This window comes from Giraffa tippelskirchi, chromosome 6 (assembly GCF_054371585.1).
Source record: "Giraffa tippelskirchi isolate mGirTip1 chromosome 6, T2T-mGirTip1v1.2.pri, whole genome shotgun sequence".
NCBI lineage: Eukaryota > Metazoa > Chordata > Mammalia > Artiodactyla > Giraffidae > Giraffa > Giraffa tippelskirchi.
The window spans coordinates 167,068,241-167,090,955 of record NC_137280.1 but is presented as its reverse complement, the minus strand read 5'-3'; the positions used below and the strand labels follow the sequence as shown (position 1 = coordinate 167,090,955).

Here is a 22,715-nt window from a genome sequence, read left to right as displayed (position 1 = left end):
TTGGTGTTCCTTAGCTTACAGTTATATCACTCCAACTCTACCTCTATCTTCACATCCGTCTTCCCTGCCCCTCTGTACATCCCTGTGCTCATATTTCTCTCTTCTTATAAAGACATCAGTCATTGGATTAGGGCTTTCCCTAATTCATTATGACCTCATTTACTTGGTTACATGTCCAAAGACCTTGTTTCCAAATGAGGTCAGCTTCTGAGGTTTCAGGTGGACAGGAATTTTGAGAGGACATTATTCAACTTAGTGCAGATAGCATTTGGAATTGGCACCATTAGCTTGTGATCTTAATTGAAGATGTGGGTTTTTTTCTCTACAGACTACCTGCATGGAATCAGCCCTCCAAAGGTAACTCAAAGCAGGATGTTTCCTTTGATATATTTCTCTAAAGGATAATCTCTATATGGCATGACTTCAGACTTATGCCATCTCAGATACCTGAAACATTTAAAAGTAATAGCATAAATAAACTGTACTTATATAGATATAAAATCATGCATTTATATTATTTTATATTTTAATGGTACAAGAACATAAATAACTACAGCTCAGTTTTCAATTATTCCATAAATTTGGTGATTTGTGAGTGTGACTTGTGATATAATTTTTTTTTCCCCCAAAGAGAGAAACTTTCAAAGACTGAGGTCAACAAAATCTGCTTTTGTTTTGGGTGGTTAGACAATGAAGCAATTTTAACATCTGGTGCTATAACCGTAAGTGGAAACTTCTTTAAACTAGAGTGATGAGCCTAATGCCGCATGGAAGATAAATATTTTCTTTTTTTTTTTTTTGTAGCTGAGACAATTACTCATTTCCCCAAAGGAAAAAAAATGGTACTTTCATAAACAAGGGAAAGATCTACAACTCAGAGTGACTTTCTGTAATAAAAGTTATGGTTTAGGATGCAAATAAATTAACATGTGGGAATTGCTGCCAAGAAAATAGATAGAAACAGAATATAATGCTACTCTAGAGACATACAGAATGAAAGGAGAAATTTTAAATAATCTAGTCAGTTTCTACAGTGTTCACAAGGAATTTTAATCATTTTGGCTTCATTCTTCTTCATCCATTAACATTTTTTTTTATTTGTTGTCATTCAGTTACTTCTCAATTATTTAATGCTGAATCAGAAAGAGCCTACTTGCCCACTCTGAGTATATGGTGGAAGATGTGGTCCCTACAATCAAAGAGAAAGGGCTATTGTGAATGACAAAGGAATGAACAATATGGTAGGTACTATGGTAAGGGTAGGTATGAGAAGCATAACATGGGCACCTATTAAAAATCAAGATATCAAGGCAGGGTTCTCAAGCAAAGTGATCACAACTCTTGGACAGAAGATGAGTAGGAGTTAGCGCTGAAACAACGGCTGAAAAGGCTCCAAAATAGGGGAACATGGTACTTACAAGAGGGTTGGTGTGGAGATGAGGAATACAGACAAAAGATATGGCTGGAAAAGAAATAATGGCCATAGCTGACAAGGTTACAAAACATATTAAGTTTTTAGCTTATCCTCAGGGCAAATTTCAGCACAGTTTGGAAGAACTGTTTAGGAGGAAAAAGGGATATTGACTTGCTCAGGCAATTTAATAACATAGATTTATTCAGGAAAAATAAGGTAGTAGCTTTCCTGTATATTTTTTATTCCCATATATATAATATATAGACACTTTCTCATATACCTTATACATCCCTGAATACATTTATTGTACATATATATATATATACCATATATATATCATACAACACACACACACATATAAACGTGTATCCCTAAATGAAATGGCCTTAAAGAAATAAAGAAGAAAACTAGAATAATAAATGTAATTTTTCTTCACCAACACACCAGAGCCATAAATCATCAATATTATATTAATATGATCAACTTTGATTATTTTATCACCTAAAAAGCAGGGCCCTATTTCATTTACATTTGTTCTATGTACAGTATTCTATGAGAGGCTCAAAGAAACAAAATAAAAATATAGGGAGGTTTTTCTATAAGCCAATTGGAAAATTATGTTTGCCTTTTTTCAAACGTCCTTATCCCACCCACATCCTCTGCAATCAGAGGCAGTTTTTCTGATGTACATAATGCAACTAAGATCTATATCGGATGCCAGGGACAAATAATAAATAAAACTTATTCCACACCACCACAGCCTAATGAAGTGTAATCTAAATCAGTTTATTTTACAAATTAAAAAAAAATCTTTTAGGAAAAAACAAGACATGGAAAAGATAAAAGTGAGTGGTTTGGAGACTGAGAATTCTCTACGGCTTTCTGTTTTCCCGGTTACCTCTGTTCTTTATGTCAAGTGAGAGAGAGATGGCTGCACTTTTATGTAAGTAAGCATTCATTCATTCTCTAGGTCTATACAGCCATCCTCACTGACACAGACACCTTTACATAAGTAAGCATTCATTCATTCTCTAGGTCTACACAGCCATCCTCACTGATACAGACCAAAAGCCAAAGCTAGAGTGTGAGGGCTGTAAGGTGAAGAATGATCCTTGTGTTCTCCACAGAGACCAGCCTAGTGAACAGCATATGGATGGTCTTAATAAAAGCCTATTTATCAAGGTGATGAAATAAATTCTGAAGGACTATTTTATCATCCATGCAATTAAACTGATATATATATACATTCAAATTCAATATATAAATATATTGCTAAAAAGTGATGTAGAAAGTAAAATCAATAGTTGTTTAGTTTGTATACAGACATACTGATTGATATTTTCTTTAAATTGAGTTCTTATTTTGGTGTTGGACTTACCTTAAATAAGCAAATTTTGAGTTAGAGAAACTACAACATCAGAATAGTGCCATTAAAGGCATAGTTTGCATCAATTTTTTAAACTTATCTTACCAGCATCCTAATGAAGGACTGAAATAGCCAAACGAGTTAATCCTGGCAGTTGTGGTCAGCACACATCAGCATCTGTGCCTGACAGAGAGCACTCAGGCTTTCCACACATCTCTTGTTAATCTTGTTAGCATTTTAATAAATTTCTCCCACCAAACTGGCCTGGATAATTACCCATGATTTTGTTGTCAGTTTCATTTCTACAAATGTCAGTCTCATTAGCCATTCATTTAATTTTTTCTGTGATGAAAAATATTTTAGTTCTCTTGGGCAGAGTATTACATTGATTGGAAGGGTAACAGCATTAAAAAGTAATAATTACAAACAAAACCCATTAATATTGAGAATATTGTGTAAAAGTGAATCAGATTGGATTGTTTTTGCTACTGAGTTGTACGAATTCCTTGTATATCTTGGATATTAACTCCTTATCAGATACTTGGTTTGTAAATATTTTCTCCCATTCCATAGGTTGCTTTTTTATTTTGTTGACTGTTCATTTTGCTGTGCAAAAGCTTTTTAGTTGATGTGGTACCATTTGCTCATTTTCTTCATTTGTTGCTTGTGTTTTTGATGTCATAGCCAAAAATACATCTTGGTAATATACAGCTCAGACCAATGTAAAGTATAATTTCCCCTGCATTTTCCTCTGGGAGTTTTATAGTTTCAGGTCTTACATTTCAGTATGTAATACATTTGAGTTAATTTTTGTACATGATATAAGGAAATGGGCAAAGAACAGTAGACATTTATCCAAAGGCCAACAGGTACATGACACGCTGTTCAACATCACTAATTATCAGGGAAATGTAAATCAAAACCACAATGAAATATTACCTCGCACTTGTAGAATGACTGTTATTAAAAATAAGAGATAACAAATGTTATTGAAGATGCAAAGAAAATAGAATCTTTGTTCACTTTTGGTGGGAAGGTAAATTTGTACAGCCACTATGGAAAGCAGGATAGAGGTTCCTCAAAAATTTAAAATAGAACCACCGTATGATCCAGCAATTACACTTCTAGGTATATATCTAAATGAAATAAAATCATGATCTTGTAGAAATATCAGCACCCCTGTGTTTATTTATTTACCCCTGTAGCATCATTAACAATAGCCAAGACATTGAAACAACCTAAGTTTCCACTAAAGGATGAATGGATAAAGAAAATATCTTTGTCCTACACAAGGGAGTATTATTCAGCCATAAAAAGGAAGGAAAAGCTGCCTATTTGTAACAACATAGATGAATCTTGATAGCATTATGCTGTAGAAATAAGTCAGAAAGAGAAAGGCAGTTATGATATGGTCTCATATATTAAATTTAAACAACAAAAAACTAAACTTAGAGAAACAGAAAGTACATTGGTGATTACCAGCAGTGGGTTGGGGAGGGTGAAGGTGGTCAAAGGGTATAAACTTCAGGTTCTAAGATAAATAAGTTTTAACTACGTAAAGTACATCATAGTGGCTATAGTTAAGGCGACTGTATTGTATATTTGAAAACTGCTAGGAGAGTAGATAGTAAAACTTCTCATCACACACATACTCACACATATACAAAAATTGTAACTATATGAGGTAATGGATGTGTTAACTAATCTTATTGTGATAATTACTTCAAAGTTTATACATATATTGAATCATCATTTAGACACCTTAAACTTACACAATGTCATGTGTCAGATATATATTAATAAATGTGGTAAAAATGAATCAGAATAAAAACAATGACAATTTTAGCATAATCTAGTCAACACAGCTCTTCCCATGAGTATGGGAAAGTAATGGCTGCTTCTAAGAATAAATATAGAGTTAAGTGATAGGAGGAAAAAAGTGATACATGCTCAGATTGAAACCTATCAGAAGCCTGTCTACCTAAAACTGCCCTTGGCTCAACACTCCTCTTGGAAACTACTAAATGCTTCTTCAGTCCTACAGATGAATAATTCATTGCCTCGACATCCCCTTACAGTCAACAAGAAAGTGGAAAGGTCTTTGACATTTCATCGGTTAGTGAATAATGACACTACTCATCTAATGCATCCGTGAGTAAAACACATGTAAGGCACCAGCAGGTGATGAACTAACTTAGCACTGTTCAATAGAAATAAAGTGCAAGTCACGTATGTAACTTTAGACTTTCTAGTGTGTGTGTATATATATATATATACACTAAAAAACAAGTGAAATTAACTTTAAGAATAAAATACTTAATTCAACATATTCAAAAGATTATCATTTCAACATGCAATCAATGTAAAATTTATTATTGTGATATTGTACATTATTTACTCCATTCTAACTTTTGAAATCCTCTGTCTGTCTTATACTTGCCACATATTTAGACTAGCCACATTTTAGGTGCTCAATAGACATATGTCCATAGAAAAAGTGCAGGTGTAACTTGTGTTTGCCCTAAGTTGTTACTGGCTTACTGGACTTGTGTATATTTTTCTGAAAATCATTCTTTGTTTACACAGGTCTTGTATTCTTTCTGAAGAATCAATATCTAAAGGGACTGTCTGATTCATTTTAAAATAAAACATTCTTTTTGCTAATGCCTACTTTGAGAAAGTAAAATGAATGAAAATGTGAATATCATGAAATGGTCTCTAAAAGATATATTCACAAAGCAATGATTTTTAAAAACTATGAAACCATACAAACAACTTTTTATAAATACAAGCAACACAAATTGACTATTACAGTATTTTAAAATATCCACTAAAATAAATATGGATCATTTGATATAAATTAATAATAGAGTGTTATATTATGCATAAAACCATAAGGTAGAAATAACAACAGTTAAAGTTCTTTAGTAATCCTGACAATTTTCTGCAAGTCATGATTTTCACTGATGTTGCTAAAAAGTATTGACTATTAAGAGGTATTTCATTTATACTGCTATTCAAAAAATAATGTATTACTTATAGGAGAATACAACCTTAAACATGATGGATGACTTGGATATGTGTAGAAAGAAAATATAAATAGATATACTTTTTAACTGAACTTTAAACATTTACTTGCCTCAGAAAGAACCTGTTTTGTGTTTACTACAAAAAACATAAAAAATCTCTACTTGAATTGACCTATAGAAAGTCTATAGTTATACCTGAAAATAGAAACTTCAGCTTTTGCCACTTGCAAACTTCACTCATTCAACATACAAATTTGCTTAATTTAGGTGTTCAATTATACTAATGTAAAACAAAATGCTGAATTCTATATGAATCTAGTCCGGTTCAGTCGCTCAGTCGTGTCTGACTCTATGTGACCCCACGGACTGCAGCATGCCAGGCCTCCCTGTTCATCGCCAACTCCCGGAGTTTACTTAAACTCATGTCCATTGAGTCAGTGATGCCATCCAACCATCTCATCCTCTGTTGTCCCCTTCACCTCCTGCCTTCAATCTTTCCCAGCATCAGGGTCTTTTCAAATGAGTCAGTTCTTTGCATCAGGTGGCCAAAATATTGGAGTTTCAGCTTCAGCATCAGTCTTCCAATGAATATATAGAACTGATTTCCTTTAGGATGGACTGGTTGGATCTCCTTGCTGTCCAAAGGACTCTCAAGAGTCTTCTCCAACACCACAGTTCAAAAGCATCAATTCTTCAGCTCTCAGCTTTCCTTATAGTCCAACTCTCACATCCACATCCATACATGACTACTGGAAAAACCACAGCTTTGACTAGACGGACCTTTGTTGGCAAAGTAGTGTCTCTGCTTTTTAATATGCTGTCTAGGTTGGTCATAGCTTTTCTTCCAAGGAGCAAGCATCTTTTAATTTCATGGCTGCATCACCATCTGCAGTGATTTTGGAGCCCAAGAAAAAAAAGTCTGTTACTGTTTCCAGTGTTTCCCCATCTATTTGCCTGAAGTGATGGGACTGGATGCCAATATCTTCTGCTTCTGTTCTGTCCTTCACTGAGCCCATCTTTGCATGAAATGTTCCCTTGGTATCTCTAATTTTCTCTAAGAGATCTCTAGTCTTTCCCATTCTACTGTTTTCCTCTATTTCTTTGCATTGATCACTGAGGAAGGCTTTATCTCTCCTTGCAATTTTTAAACTCTGCATTCAAATGAGTATATCTTTCCTTTTCTCCTTTGCCTTTTGCTTCTCTTCTTTTCACAGCTATTTGTAAGGCCTCCTCACACAACCATTTTGTCTTTTTGCATTTCTTTTTCTTGAGGATGGTCTTGATCCCTGCCTCATGTACAATGTCATGAATCTCCGTCCATAGTTCATCAAACAATCTGTCTATCAGATCTAGTCCCTTGAATCTATTTCCCACTTCCATTGTATAATCATAAGGGATTTGATTTAGGTCTTGCGTGAATGGTCTAGTGGTTTCCCCTACTCTCTTCAATTTAAGTCTGAATTTGGCAATAAGGAGTTCATGATCTGAGCCACAGTCAACTCCTAGTCTTGTTTTTGCTGACTGTATAGAGTTTCTCCATCTTTGGCTGCAAAGAATATAATCAATCTGATTTCAGAGTTGACCATCTGGTGATGTCCATGTGTAGAGTCTTCTCTTGTGTTGTTGGATGAGGGAGCTTGCTATGACCAGTGCGTTCTCTTGGCAAAACTCTGTTAGACTTTGCCCTACTTCATTCTGTACTCCAAGGCCAAATTTGCCTGTTACTCCAGGTGTTTTTTGACTTCTACTTTTGCATTCCAGTCCCCTATAATGAAAAGGACATCTTTCACAAATAACAGTAAAATTTCCTTGCTATAGGAAAAAGTCTTAAATATACTTCCTTTGAACAGTTTGTTTTCCTTGGTTTGTATTGAGGGATTTTAACAAGTAAAAAAAAAAAATTCACTTTCTTCTAGGCATAGATAGTTAGAAAGTATTTCTCAAAAAACTCTACAATCTGTTGCAAGAGCAAAGACAATTTTCTCATGTGTACTGCACAGCTATACCCAAACCCAATGTAGCCTAGTACTTGGCAAACTGAAGATTCAATAAACATTTGCCATAAGGGCAAATGCAAGACTAAAGAGTCCTATTTTCTTCCTAATATTCACCCAACAGTCATATTTTTACTTATAGCCATGTATTATAAAATACACTAAGGATTGTGAATGAGACACAGTATCTGTCCTTAAAGAGATTATAATCTAACTACACATGAGGTAAATGTAAAGCTAATTCTGAGTAACCCAGAAAGTTCATAAATAGGCAAACAGTTTTTGAGGTAAAACCTCTTGGTCAATCTTCACTCTTAACTTGATCAAGGTAATTCTTTGTTAGAGTATCTAAGAATAGCAGTACTTGTATAAACAAAATTTACTTTGGATTAATCTATTCTTCTCAAAATCACACACACACACAAAAATCAAGCACAACCAGTATTTAATCTTATATATCTTCATTTTAGTATATAGGTCTATAATTTACCAGTTTGTACTAAACAAATCTATTAGGATCATATGTGATTTCAGTGGGATAAAACATTTTTTACAAGTAAGATATCATACTTACTTTTAAAAATAGTTTTAAAATATCACAAACACAAAAGGCAATAATTTATCAATACACTACTATAGAAGTAAAAAGTAAATTTTTATTGGGCATAACAGTAGATAATTTGTAGATCCACATTTAGACAATAAAATTACCATAGGTAGATTTATAGTAATTAAACATTCATTTCATGTGTTCTGAAGCTTGGAGAGTGTGAAAATATTTATGAAGCAAAATTAACCATTTTCTAATAAAGGATAATGTCCTCAAATGGGATACTTCAATTTAAAACCTTTCAAAAACTAGTCATGGCAAAAAAGGAAAATTTGATCATTAGTTATAAAAATAAGAATGTCCAACAATTGTAGAGACTTGGTGGTAGAAATAGGGGTGCTCAGGTATTAGCTTTTATTTTTTTATGTATGTTTGGGGATTTCAGGGTAAAGTGTTCAATAAAAAATAAGCATGTCCAATTTTTACATTAGGTACCATTCCTGATAATTAAAATGACATTACAGGACATTGTAGTAAGTAATGGGAGAGCTCATAAAATAAAGATAAGATCTGTCCTTCAAAGAATTTAGTTTAGTAGGAGTAATTTTCTGGAGATTGTACTAATATAAGCAAATCAATGAAGGTGCTAAATAGTCTATGTAGACAAAGGTTTATCAGCCTTGAAGCAAAATAAATAAACAAAAATTATCTTCAAGAAAAATTCTCCAAAAATAAGACTTGAGTTACACTCTTAAGGATAATAAGGATTAGATAAATAATTAGGAGGGAGCAATAGTGAGTGAATAGGAAATGGAAAAGTTACTACACAAGTCTGGCTAGAATGGAAGACTTATAAGGAAGGAGATTATCTGTGAATATCAAAGGTTCTTAAAAACGATTCCTGAATGAATAGAAAACCATTGAGAAGAGAAGTGATAGAAGAAAATGACTTGGGGGTTGGGGGATGCTTTTGCAGTGTATATATAGCTTGATGCTGAAGCTAAAACTCCAATGCTTTGGCCACCTGATGCGAAGAACCAACTCATTGGAAAAGACCCTGATGCTGGAAAAGATTGAAGGTGGGAGGAGAAGGGGATGACAGAGGATGAGATGGTTGGATGGCATCACCGACTCTATGGACATGAGTTTGAATAAGCTCAGGGAGTTGGTGATGGACAGGGAGGCCTGGCATGCTGCAGTCCACGGGGTCGCAAAGAGTCTGACACGACTGAGTCACTGAACTGAACTGAACGGATCTAGCTTGGTTTCCCTAGAGATAGCACAGAGGTCACGGCAGGAATGAGGAGAAGGCAGAGCTGAGGCACAGAAAAATACAGTGATAATCAGAACCAGATGAAACACAGGGCAGGTGACATAGACACCAATCTGTAACTGTTATACTTTGAAGTATATGCCTACTATATGCTAAGCATTGTACAAGTTCAGTTGTTTAATAACCATATAATTAGATCTGCCTAAAGCTTATGTTGTAAGTTTTTATGATCCCCAGTTTGTACACATGGCAAACTGAGGCTCAATAAAAGTCTCAAGAGTTTTCAAAAGTCACCAGGCAAGTAATCAATAAAGCTGAAATGAAGATCTAGAAAATCTCTTTCTAAAACCTGTTCCTTTCAAAATTATGCAAAATAATAAAATATCTCTGAAAATAAAAGTGATGGAAAAAGGGGAAATGTGATTCATCTCAGGAAGACTGTATTGAGTAGATGGGAAGGATTTATTTATTTATTTTTTGATAAAAACACATTGGGTCAAGAATGTGAGACTCCTTGAAGCACACCCAAGTAAAAACAGTCACTAACTCACCTTCCAATTAACTTAATTCTCTGAAGGGCAGATCTGGTTAAACTTGTAAAAAACAAGGCTTTTGTTTTGATGCATGGAGCATGAACACTGGAATTGTTCTCAATGCCCCTTTTGCCCACACTTTCTCCATCTGAAAAGATGCTGGGTAAATATCAGAATAGTATTCATTTGAAGCAGTCTCAATTTATCCGTTTGCCTGTGTTGTCCACAGGTCTCTGCTGGGTCCTGTTAAGCACAATTAACTATGAAAGGTAGCCATTCTCACTGCAGGTAGATTCAGAACTGTGAATTACTGCTACCATTTGGAAACCAGAGTCAAAAACTCAAGGGTTTCTGGGAATTAAGTTTATAACCACAAAGAATCACATCAATTTTTCTCACTGCTAATAGTCAAAGCATAGAAAATAAGGAATCTTTTTTTTACAGTGACCTTTTCATCTTTCTGATCTGTGCTAATGTTGACAAATTTCACCAACTTTAACTAATTTTATCTATCATATGTATGCGGTAACTTCCTTTCCAACCAAACTATAACCATGAGCATTTTAATAACCAGGGGATGTTAGGATATGCAGAGGTATGCTATCTGGTTTACCACCTTCTGAAAATGCATTAGACAAGTTTGGAAATTTCTCATTTATATACCTCTCTGGAGTTTCTCAGTTGTCATCAGCAGGGACCAGAAAAGTTATTGTAGACATGATCTAAAAGCAGAGATGAAATGAACCTTAGAAATCTCATTTGCTAACCTCTTAAAGTCAGTGGTACGCTGATTAAAGATACAACAACTAGATACCTGGGATATTAAAAACAAACAAACCTGATCTGTAGCTCTTGCCAATTTCAAATTACCATTATGGCCAATTTCAAGCTAGGAATATGTGATATTATTGAGCTCAGAGTTGGAAAGCAGTATGTACAACTGGGCTTTCCAGCTGGTGAGGTGGTAAAGAATGTGCCCGCCAGTGCATGACGCAAAAAACACAGGCTCCATTGCTGGGTAGGGAAGATGCCCTGGAGGGGAGTAAACTGGCAACCCACTCCAGTATTCTTACCTGGAAAATCTCATGGACAGAGGAGCTGGCAGGCTACAGTCCATGGGGTAGCAAAGAGCTGGAAACAACTGAGTGACTGAGCACTCACTCATGCACAACTGGCTCTCGTGATTGACACCAAGGGGTCCTAATAAGTTCATCCTCTTGAACCAATGGCACAGACATAGGTTGGTGTCCCTGTACCCAGAGGGCAACTCTCCCCTGTCGGAATGGCCAGGTGCAGCTGCCTGTTCTCAACATAATTTCTAAGTTACTCAGACATTTCTGGATTTGTGACTAAGTTTTAATGGTTACCTCTTAAAAACTGGCTATGCTTACCGATTTATTTGATAAAATAATAATCCAAGGATATATTAATCATATGCTTCCATTTTTTCAAAAAAAGAAATAAGCTTATATGAGCCCTTAAATTATACTTAATTTTTAAATATGGGAAATTGGGAACAATTAGCATAGAACTGGCAAAACTATACCATGCGAGTATAAAGTAAGGCAACGTGTGCTAACCAGGTTTTGCTCAGAAGCAAATGGAAATAATTATAGCCATTCAATCCTTAAACCTGAGTCAGGGGACAGGGGACAACTGAGACCTAGCACTAAATATTATTACTACGATCGTATTATGAGCAGGAGTAAAGCCTTAAATATATTACTTAAGAATCTTAAGATGCCATCTGGTGGGATTAATTAATCCAAAGTTTACATCTGACAGTGATTAAAAATCACCAAGCCAATGAGATATACATAGGAATTCAACTGTAATAAAGAGAAAAGAAAGAGGAAGGAAATGGAAGTTATTTGTAGAAAAGAGAAATTCAAAAGGTCAAATTCTTCCAGAAGAATTTAAAATCTCCAAATTGGAGAGGAATTTTCATGCACAGACCACAACTGGCTCCAAGAAGTCAAAGAAGCAAGAATTAAAGCTGACACAGGTGACTTTTCAGGCTATGGATTGGGCTGGATCAGTGATTTCTAATACTGTGAATGAGGACACTCTGAGTATTTGAAAGATTAGTAATGCAATGTCTAGGGGGAAAATAGTATTTCTAATTATTAAAATGACACTTCTGCTAAGGAGAGGTGGTCACACTGTTGATTTTACATTACATTCAATCATTTTAGTTACTCAATAATCTTGAAAGTTATATACTTTGCTTGTTGTGCTGAGTTATGCTGAGAAGGAAACAGAGGTTCAGAGATATAAAATAAATTTCTCAAAGCCACACAGCTTATTTGCCCAATGCTAAAACCTGTGCAACTCACTGAAAGTACCATGTTGTAAAACTGCAAGGACTTCCTCTGGATGGAAAGAAAAGAAACCAGTCATTTATAGAGACTGGAATGAGGAATCATAGCTTAAAAATTTGATAAATGAAAGAAAAGAATATCAAAGTTTCTGCTATTTTCTCATTCATGCTGATGGGTGAGGACCTAAAATAAATAGTCATTTGTTTAGCTGAGAAACTTCATAATTTTAGGACAATATAAAAATATGTAATGAACTCAGGATGGGTGAAGTAAAGGAGACAGTTAGGTATAAAAAATGCAATTGTAGAGCTAGGAAGAGAGATTTCTGGAGAGAATGATATAAAGAAGTTCAAGAAAAGGAAATCAAAATGAGAGCCTAAGAGCAGAAATCTCCATGGCCAGGAATGTCTGATGGCATTCTAGGGCCGTGAGATTTAATATTCCATTTTATGTTATTGTGTGTAATCCTCTTCCTCTTTTGTTACTCCCAAACCAACCTTCAGTAACAGTCCACTAAAAATAGCTTTGTGTTAGTGAAGCTTTGGGGAAATGAAGAATGCAAAGTGTGTTTAGGCTGGTTTGTCTGTAGAAATACTCAAAATAATCACTTAAAGGGGCAGAGCAAATAAATGTAGGCAGCAGGATGAGGTGGGTCCTTTGGAAACTCACTGAAATATTAAAGATTTATAGCATGTGGCTGGGGATTCAAGGAATCGAATTACAATGCTAAAAGTAAAGAGTGACCTCAGAAAGCTGGAGAACACTGAGATATTAAGATATCCGGGTGACACAGGAAAAAGGTCTGACCAAAGTTTATTATCAAACACTGTTGGAAGTTAGTTTCTGAAGGAGTGGATTAATTTTACCTAGTTCTAGGCAGCAGCCCAATTGCTGAGGAGACTTGAGGCTGTTTCTGATGATGGCTCCTTTACTAATCTATGGAACTGAGATCTTGAGAAAACTGCCTTTATGATAAATATCACATTTAATACATTTAAATTTTTCTAGTCAGAAATCCATAGTTATCCATAAAGGTTTCACAGTGTATCACTTCAGAAACAAGAGTGAAAGTGATAACACAGATGCAGTTATATTACTTCTTTTTGCCCAAAAAAGCAAATCTTAAAATGACTATCTATAGATGTTTCTGACTATGGGTCATAGAAGCTCTGAAATAATGAACTTTGAAAGCTAAAAATTAAAAATAATTCCCAAAATCTTTGACTTTCAAATAAATAGAAAAAAATAACTTTTAAAAATAGATGTATTTAGCAAGAGAGTGTTTTTTTTTTTTTTTTTTTTTTACTGACAGCGTCTGTCTTTTTTGAAACACCCGCAGGGCAAACAAACTTGTGATTGAATTAATGGCTGATTCAATAAAATTAATACACTCCTGTAAGTCACATGAAGCACAGGTCCAAAGAACAGACGGCTGAATATATCTGCAGACTCACATTGACAAACTACAGATAAAGACCTAATGAAAGCTATTAAAATAATTCAAAAATGAGTCAAACATCTGCTCTTTTACAGTTAAACCAGTAAGTAACAGAACAGCAATGCAATCAATTTTACCCCCCAAATAAAAGATGCATTGTTGAAATCTTCACATTAACCAGATGCTTAAAGAACTCATATTTTTTTTTAAAAAAAGTTGAGGACTGCTCCTTTGCAAAAAATCTAAATAAAAGGAATAGGAACATAAGGTGGTAGCTAATTTTTTTTATCTGTATATTTCCAAAATATTCACAGTGGTATATTTTGTACACATTATCCACAAAGAAATAATAATTTTATCTTGTTATCACTTAAAAATGTTCCATCTTTCACAGAGTCCTCTTCATCGCTCTTTATGCAGTTTACTGACAGACAGTAAGTGTCTGTTTATGGATATCAGGTTTGGGCCATTTGGTCAAAGATAGAGGATAAGTTGTTTAAAATATCTAAATGAATTCAAAATTTATTTTCAAAGGAAAAATAAAAAATATAATTTAGGTAATTATAAGTTTGCAAAGTCATCTCTTTTCATTAACTGTTTAAAATCTCTATTAATTTAAAAGAATGTAGAGAGAATATCTCATGACAAACACTGAGTATATCTGAAATTAAATATGGATTTTTTTATTCTGAATTATCATTTTCTATGATAAATACAAATCTGGGTAGAAAGAAAGAATTCAGCGTATACTAAGACAATTTATGATGTAATCTGTTACTTGGTTATTTACATTAGGAGCATTATTCATGCCTCTGGACACCTATGATCTCTATTCTATCAAATTCTGAGGGTCAGATATTAAGTTGTATTGCTTCAGTTTTCAGTTAAAACATCTTTTAGTACAGGTCAAATCAATTAGCAGGATCCTAAGAAATTATCAAAAGCTTTTCAGTTTTACTAGTGATTAAAATTTAGTTAACATTTTCCATACAAGTAATAAATTAAAAATGGCAAGATAATGTACATTTTCTGCCTATTCACCCAAAGAAACATAATGTTTATAAATACCAACTATTTTTCATGGATATTCAATTATATTTAATATTTTTATGGCTTATCTCCAGTTCACTAGGGCTAATTTTATGATATAATATTTTGGAAATTAAACTGCAGTGGTATCTAAATAATTTAATAATTAAGAATTAATTTAGAATGGGTAGATAGTTTTGTTTTTCAAATAGTGTTTATTAATATTATTCTGTAGAGAGACTGTAACTTTCTAACACAGCTTAAGAGTACATTTAACAATTTTCAGGGTCACAAAGTAGAAAGAGATATATAGATAATAAATCAGTATCTCTCATTCCGTTATTTGCCATTTATTCATGTTTCAAATTTCATAAAAATACTCTGAGACCATACAATAATAAATAAATGAAGAGAACACTGAGATTGATTCTGTTAGGTGGTTTCTGCACAAATGTATTTTCCCCCAAAATATGAGACAAAAAATAAATTCAATTTTTTTCTGTTTACTGTTGGTATAAACCTGAACAAATAAAGGGAAAAGAAAAACTAAAAAGTTATCTCCAGGCAAAAATAAGTGTTTAAATAGCAAAAAATCCAACCTATATTTTGTTAATTATTACTCAAGTTGGCATAGTTTTCTGAATTTTAAAGAAAGAATATATTTAGAATGACATTAGAGTTATAATATACTATTCCATTTCTTTTTAATGCAAATTAGAGATCACTGTATACTGTAACTGATCTTGAAAAGCAATTTTTTAATTAATAGCAATAGCACACTATTTAAAATTTGGGGGATAAATATGGATTTCCTACAGAATGTATGAGAAACAAAATTTTAAATATATTTTTTATATTTTTACAATTGTATTAAAATAATGTTTCAAATTACAGGAAATACCTTGAAAATGGCTGTCAGATTTTAAATATTCACTCAGTCACTATTCTGTAAATTATCTGAAGACCTCTGACTAGGTATAAAGACTATGTATTTAAATACTAATTTCTAAAGAGGCTTACAACATTTTTGATGATTTAACCAAACAAAAGAAGGGAACAAAGCAATTCAGATTTAATAAATGATAACTTTCACTTTTCCTTGTGCTGTTCTGTCTGTCTGATTATAAATTTTCATAGCTAACCAACCATATAGATAAGGGAAGTGTGTGCATGACTAATATCAATGTGTATGATTCTCAGGAATGAAACAAAGCATCAGTATATAAATTCACTGGGCTGTGATGAGGCTCATAAAAGATAATGTACATGAAAATAAGTAGGATACTGTGAAGCAACATATAGATGTAAGGTGTTATTATCATTATTATATGCAACGGTCAGAGGAAAATGTCAGCCAAATCTATTGTAAACAATTCTTAGCAGAGGATGAACAAAATGCCCTATTACTGATTCCCAGGTGTCTTGTATTGGAAACACTGAGGAAAGTGAGCAACCTGAAAAAAATAATTTTGAGAAAACTCACAGTCCAGACTCTCTCTCATTAAAAATTATGTATATCTTTATTTGTCACATCTTTATTATATATATATATCTATGTATTTGTATATTTTATATTTGTTTACCTTTATAATATCTTTATTTTGTATGTCTTTCTAAAATGTTTTATACATATTGATAAAGAGTCCAAAATAGAATATTAGAAATATAGAATCTGGCCCTAGTTTTACTTCTAGTTTATTACATGACTGCAAGGATACTTAATCTTTCAAATCTTGGTTTTTGCAGTATAAGGGTCTAAAATGCCTATTTCATAAAGCTTGATAAAACATTTGAGCAACTACCACTGATCTTGGCATATAATACATTTAAATAAGTATGTTGAAATAGCCTTTAAAAACTTCTTTTCTTCTTTACTAGCCTTTTATTAATCAATGTTAAGTTAGAATTTATTCACAAAATTTGCTGTCTTATTATTCCCCATTTGATCACATGTGATATTACCATGTACACTTCTATTTCTGAAAATTTTCCTGGGTATCTTGATTGGCAGCCCTAGAGATACATGGATCTGAACCTGATGTGAAAAACCAACTCATCGGAAAAGACCCCGATGCTGGGAAAGATTGAAGGCAGGAGAGAGGGACGACAGAGGATGAGATGATTGGATAGCATCACTGACATGATGGACATGAGTTTGAGTAAGCTCTGGGAGTTGGTGATGGACAGGGAGATCTGGCGTGCTGCAGTCCATGGGGTTGCAAAGAGTTGGACACGACTCAGCTACTGAACTGAACTGAACTCCAGTGATCCCTCAATAGCCAAACATATTTTCCACATCCCTCTGGTCAGGGTGCTCTCTTGTACCCTATGAAATTTTTTCCAAACTTCACTCACCCAGACCATTGACTTGCCACTTCCCAACTCACTTTCAGCAGATAACATTTGGACTACTCGGCAGAATAAATAGAAGCCAATAATACTTTCTTTTTCTTGTACTATTCTTTCCTCCTTCTTCTGACTTAGGTTGCAGTATTTTTCTAATCATTTTACCTGTGTTCTAGTGCATAAATTCTCAAACTATCTTTTAAAACATTAAATTTTTCTCTTGCCAATCCACCATGGGCCTATTTTTTTTTAATATTCAACAAAAAAGCAATAAATGGAAAAATAAAATATAGGTATAAAATACAAGCCAAAGTTTGTATTAGGTTCAACTAACATAAATTTTGTCAAATTACTATAAATTATCTTCAATTTCTTACGTCTGTATCAACAGTCATTAAAAGACAGTTGAATCAGCACCATTTCTTTGACATGAGTTGAATAACACTTATGAGTGTATGGCATCTCCCATCTTTTCAGGGATGTTGATATAGCACTGATTATCCTCTTTCCTGCATCATTTTCCTTCTCTATTAGCTTCTTCTCATTAGCATGTAAGCATGCTCATGTTTCTGCCTTAGAGCTACTATTGCATACCTCAGCTCTGATTTACAGCAAGAGTTTTGAAAAGCAATCTGCAGTAACCATCAAGCTGCCCTCTCCTCCATCTCCCTTTGCAGCTCACTGCTATCCAGCTTCCCTCTCAATCATTATCACTTCACTAGAACTGCTTCTGCCAAGCTCACAAATACCCAGAGTTGATTTCACTACCCACCATGGCAACATCTGAAGACCTTTCAGTTGTCACAACGGAGGGATGCTACTGGCATCTAGTGGGTAGAGGCCAGGGAAGCTGCTAAACATAACTACAATACACAAGACGACAACTCTCAAAACAAAGAATTATCCAGCTCAAAATGTGTTGAGAGATATTTCAATTCTTGTGTATCTCATTTCTTCCAGGATCTAACACTGTCAGAGAAACTTGAATTCCGGATTCAGAGGCTTGGGTGGAACATACAATTCATTGAGTTCAGCTCACACGCCTGAGATCCAGATGATAACCAACCTGAAGGAAAAAATATCTGCTCCTCTATTTCCTTTCAATCTTAGAGTTTTCTTCTGATTGCTGTTCAGATGGTGGGTAAACAAAAATGATGAAGTTCAACTGTAATGTCCCAAACCAAATACATATTTCCTAAATTTTGCTATACCCAGCACACTAAAATCAAGTTGTCCATGCCAAACCTAAGTCTTTCCCTCTGATTCTTTCTCTCCTTCATCCCTGTGACTTCCAAGGTGATGCAGTGGTAAAGAATCCACCTGCCAATGCAGGAGACACAAGGATGTGGTTTCAATCCCTGGGTCAGGAAGATCACCTGGGGGAGGAAATGGCAACCCACTCTAGTATTCTTGCCTGAAAAATTCTATGGACAGAGGACCCTGGTGGGCTACAGTCTATGGGGTTGCAAAAAAGTAGGACATGACTTAGCGGCAGTGCGCCAGCACTCTCCAGATCCTTCATCCCTAATATCTAATTAGGACATTATGCTCATTTTATACGCATTTCTGTGTGTGTGTGTGTGTGTGTGTGTGCGTGTGTGTGTGCACATGCACTCAGTTGCTCCATCCTGTCTGACTCTTTGCAACCCCGTGAACTGTAGCCCATGAGGCTACTTTGTCCATGGCATTTTCCAGGCATGAATACTGGAGTGGGTTGCCATTTCCTAGTCCAGGAGATCTTCCCAGTCCAGGGATTGAACCCTCGTCTCTGGCAGTGGCATGCAGATTCTATACTACTGTGCCACTTGGAAGCTTATACGTACTTGCTGTATCTCGAATCCATTCATTTCTCTTCAGCCCTATCCCCAACCTCAGTGTCAACAGGAAAGGCAAAGAAGCGGGCCTTAAGCATGGGCAGAAAGCACTGAGAATCTGGAGCGAACAACCTAAAGGAGCAGTAGGTGGTTTAGAATTTCTCCCGGCACTGATGGTGCCAATCATGGCATCCAGTATCTCAAGGCTCCAGTGCTTGAGCGGTCCAGACTCACCGAGACTCCTCCCGTGATGGGAACTATCATTCATCATTATTTTGCTGTTGTGCTATTATTAAAGAAGCCTGCATCCCAGTTTCTTCTGGCAGCCTTTTCCCAGAACATTCTCAAGACACCATTCAGAGTTGTCTTCGTAAAATATAGACTCTAACCAAATCATCCCTCTGTATTAAAACCATTCAATGGTTCCTACTTTCCCCTTGGATAGCAATCTCTTTATTATGGTCGTATGATTTTATGATCCCGCACCTGACTACTTCTCTGTGTCATCTTTAACTACTTTTACTCCTCCACAAGCAACACATTATACTATACCTTTCCAGTCAGACTTTGATTTTCTCTAGCTCTCCACACTCCATTTTACCATAATTTTTTATATAAGATGCTCTATCTGCAATAGTCTTCCTTTCCCCAGGCAAAAATCATACTCAACTTACAGCCATTTGGCAATATAACTTCAGCAGGCCATACTTGAACTCCTAAATCTAGATTCCTTTCCCTTTTATGTTCTCACGGAACACACTCGACTACTCTATAATACTATGTAATATGTATATTGTATGTACATATTTATTTATGTTTATTCCTTCTCCCCTTCCCTCTAGAGAGATAAACTCTCTGACACCAGAAATTCAATATGTCACATTCATTGCCTTATCTCCTGTCCCTAGTTTACTGTCTGGTACATGAGAGGTGCTGATAAAACCTAACATCCTAATGCTGGAATGGTATTCAGTTCTACCACCGCTACTTCTTTGCTGGCAGTTTGTCTTCCCTTATGCCTTACTGTGCTCTTTGTGATCACCAAGGACTACACAAGAACAGCGTTACCCTTCCCTGGGAATACTTTCCCCAGTGCAAACGGGTGAAGGTATGGGGTGACAAGATTATGCTACATTCTCTCCGTTTCTCACTTAACAGAGCCATGCTTCCTTTCAGAGAAATGCAGAAACACCTTGCTTCCTGGCACAAATACCCGAGTCCATGTTAGGACTGCATGCTCTTCTTTCTACTTCTAGTGTGTCCCTGACTCCTACCTTTTATTAATACTTGCTTCAAACAATATTTTCAGAAAATATTCTCCTTATAGGCCTATCCCATGTTCTTCATATAAATTATCTATGTAAATTAGACACCAGTCCTTAGGCTGAACCAGGGCCACTGATAGACTGTAGTAAATTTCATTCTTACCCATATTTTTCTGTTGTTATAAATGGAAAGAATAAGAAATGTATCCTCAGTTGAATAAAGTATAAGATATATGTGAGGAGGTACAAGCAAAAACATTGTTATATCAGATGTTTATTAAATTTCCATTTACCAGAATCACTTTCATTGATAAATGCCAAGCAAAGAATGTCAGTCCTTGACTGAAACACAAAAAATGTAACAGAAATCTTACATTTTACAAATAGCCTGTAAAATTTTCAATAAAAATAAATAGCAGTACTGTATACCTGATTAATAAAAACTATATATACTTTTGATAATACAAAGCACCATACACATGACATCTACTCCAAAATATTTCAAAATTCTGTATTTTAAAGAGAGAGTTAAAAAGCCAAGCTGGGAGACAAAAATTGTAATCATTATCCATGAGGTAACAACAGTATTTATTTATTATACAGAGGACTTTGACTTTTCTTATATAAAATCACATTTTACAGACTTACAGGTTTTCAAGAAAATAAATAATAGTTTTAAACTGCTTATCCCATTTACAAATAGTAGAGGGATAATATTTCCATAATTGATGTAAATTCTGTATATATCTTTACTCATAGTGACCTATCAAATTACGAGAGACTAGTAAATTATTTATCAAGGAAAATAAAATGACTGTATTGAAGAAAGACCCCTGAACGTTCATACTGTAACCAAGTTGATTCCCATACTATAGCAATCTCATATGATCTATCTGCTTACAAGTGTTACAGGGTTGCCATTCATTACCTACCTCTATTCCTCTGTGTCTAAATTTCACATTATTTTATTGTTCTGGGATGTATTAAACTACTGTATTCATAGTTTTGGCTCATATGTATAAAATCTTGGAAATTTTGAGTCAGAAACAGATTTTCAGTGACCATTTCTCCTTTTCATTTTGTGTACCATTTCTGGTTTCTCTTAAACCTTTATAGCTGAGTTTCCCTAATTCCATGCCCTCCTAACAGCAGAAGAGCATATTTCTGATATGTTTCAGTGAAGAAAGAGACTAGAACACTGATTTATTAAAAATGTCTTTTTGTTTATAAACTGAAGCCAAGCCAGTAATTTTTTTTTTCTATATTTCTCTTTCTCAGTCCCCCTCCTTACCCCTTACCTTTTCTCTCACTTTTTAGTGTGGGGAATTTGTTTTCTAATTACATCACAAATACACGTTTCTAACTATTGATATATTCATTCTTGCAAACACCAGTAGTCAAATCAAGCCTTATTGTTTATTTGTGAAATGTTGGCCTTTGGTTTTCTACTATATAAATGATCATCTATGGCCCTTTGGATTGTACCTCCAAAACTTTAGATAGCTGAATATATTCTCCAAATTTAGGTCAGTTCAGTTAAGTCACTCAGTTGAGTCCGAATCTTTGCGACCCCATGGATTGCAGCAAAACAGGCCTCCCTGTCCATCACCAACTCCCAGAGTTCACCCAAACTCATGTCCATTGAGTCAGTGATGCCATCCAACCATCTCATCCTCTGTCGTCCCCTTCTCATCCTGCCCTCAATCTCCCAGCATCAGGGTCTTTTCCAGTGAGTCAACTCTTCACATCAGGTGGCCAAAGTATTGGAGTTTCAGCTTCAACATCAGTCCTTCCAATGAATAACCAGGGCTGATTTCCTTTAGAATGGACTGGTTGGATCTCCTTGCAGTCAAAGGGACTCCCAAGAGTCTTTTCCAACACCACAGTTCAAAAGCATCAATCCTTTGGCACTCAGCTTTCTTTATAGTCCAACTCTCACATCCATACATGACTACTGGAAAAACCATAGCCTTGACTAGATGGACCTTTGTTGGCAAAGTAATGTCTCTGCTTTTTAATATGTTGTTTAGGTTGGTCATAACTTTCTTTCCAAGGAGTAAGCGTCTTTTAATTTCATGGCTGCAGTCACCATCTGCAGTGATTTTAGAGCCCCCCAAAATAAAGTCAGCCACTGTTTCCACTGTTTCCCCATCTATTTGCCATGAAGTGATGGGACCGGATGCCATGATCTTAGTTTTCTGAATGTTGAGCTTTAAGCCAACTTTTTCACTCTCCTCTTTCACTTTCATCAAGAGGCTCTTTCGTTCCTCTAGGCTTTCTGCCATAAGGGTGGTGTCATCTGCATATATGAGGTTGTTGATATTTCTCCCAGCAATCTTGATC

At 35.0% G+C, this 22,715-nt stretch overlaps 2 long non-coding RNA genes across 2 annotated transcripts; one reads left to right on the top strand and one right to left on the bottom strand.

Moving 5' to 3' along the window:
- The first annotated feature begins 209 nt into the window (after nt 1-209).
- On the top strand, nt 210-18,542 carry LOC145509632 (uncharacterized). The gene is made up of 5 exons (XR_014056252.1): nt 210-357; nt 632-722; nt 1,113-1,241; nt 16,959-17,106; nt 18,254-18,542. It is a non-coding gene; the product is annotated as an uncharacterized LOC145509632 (long non-coding RNA).
- On the bottom strand, nt 17,424-22,439 carry LOC145509637 (uncharacterized). Its single transcript, XR_014056255.1, has 2 exons — nt 19,054-22,439; nt 17,424-18,694 (listed from the first exon to the last, which is right to left on the bottom strand). It is a non-coding gene; the product is annotated as an uncharacterized LOC145509637 (long non-coding RNA).
- Nucleotides 22,440-22,715: the final 276 nt, after the last annotated feature.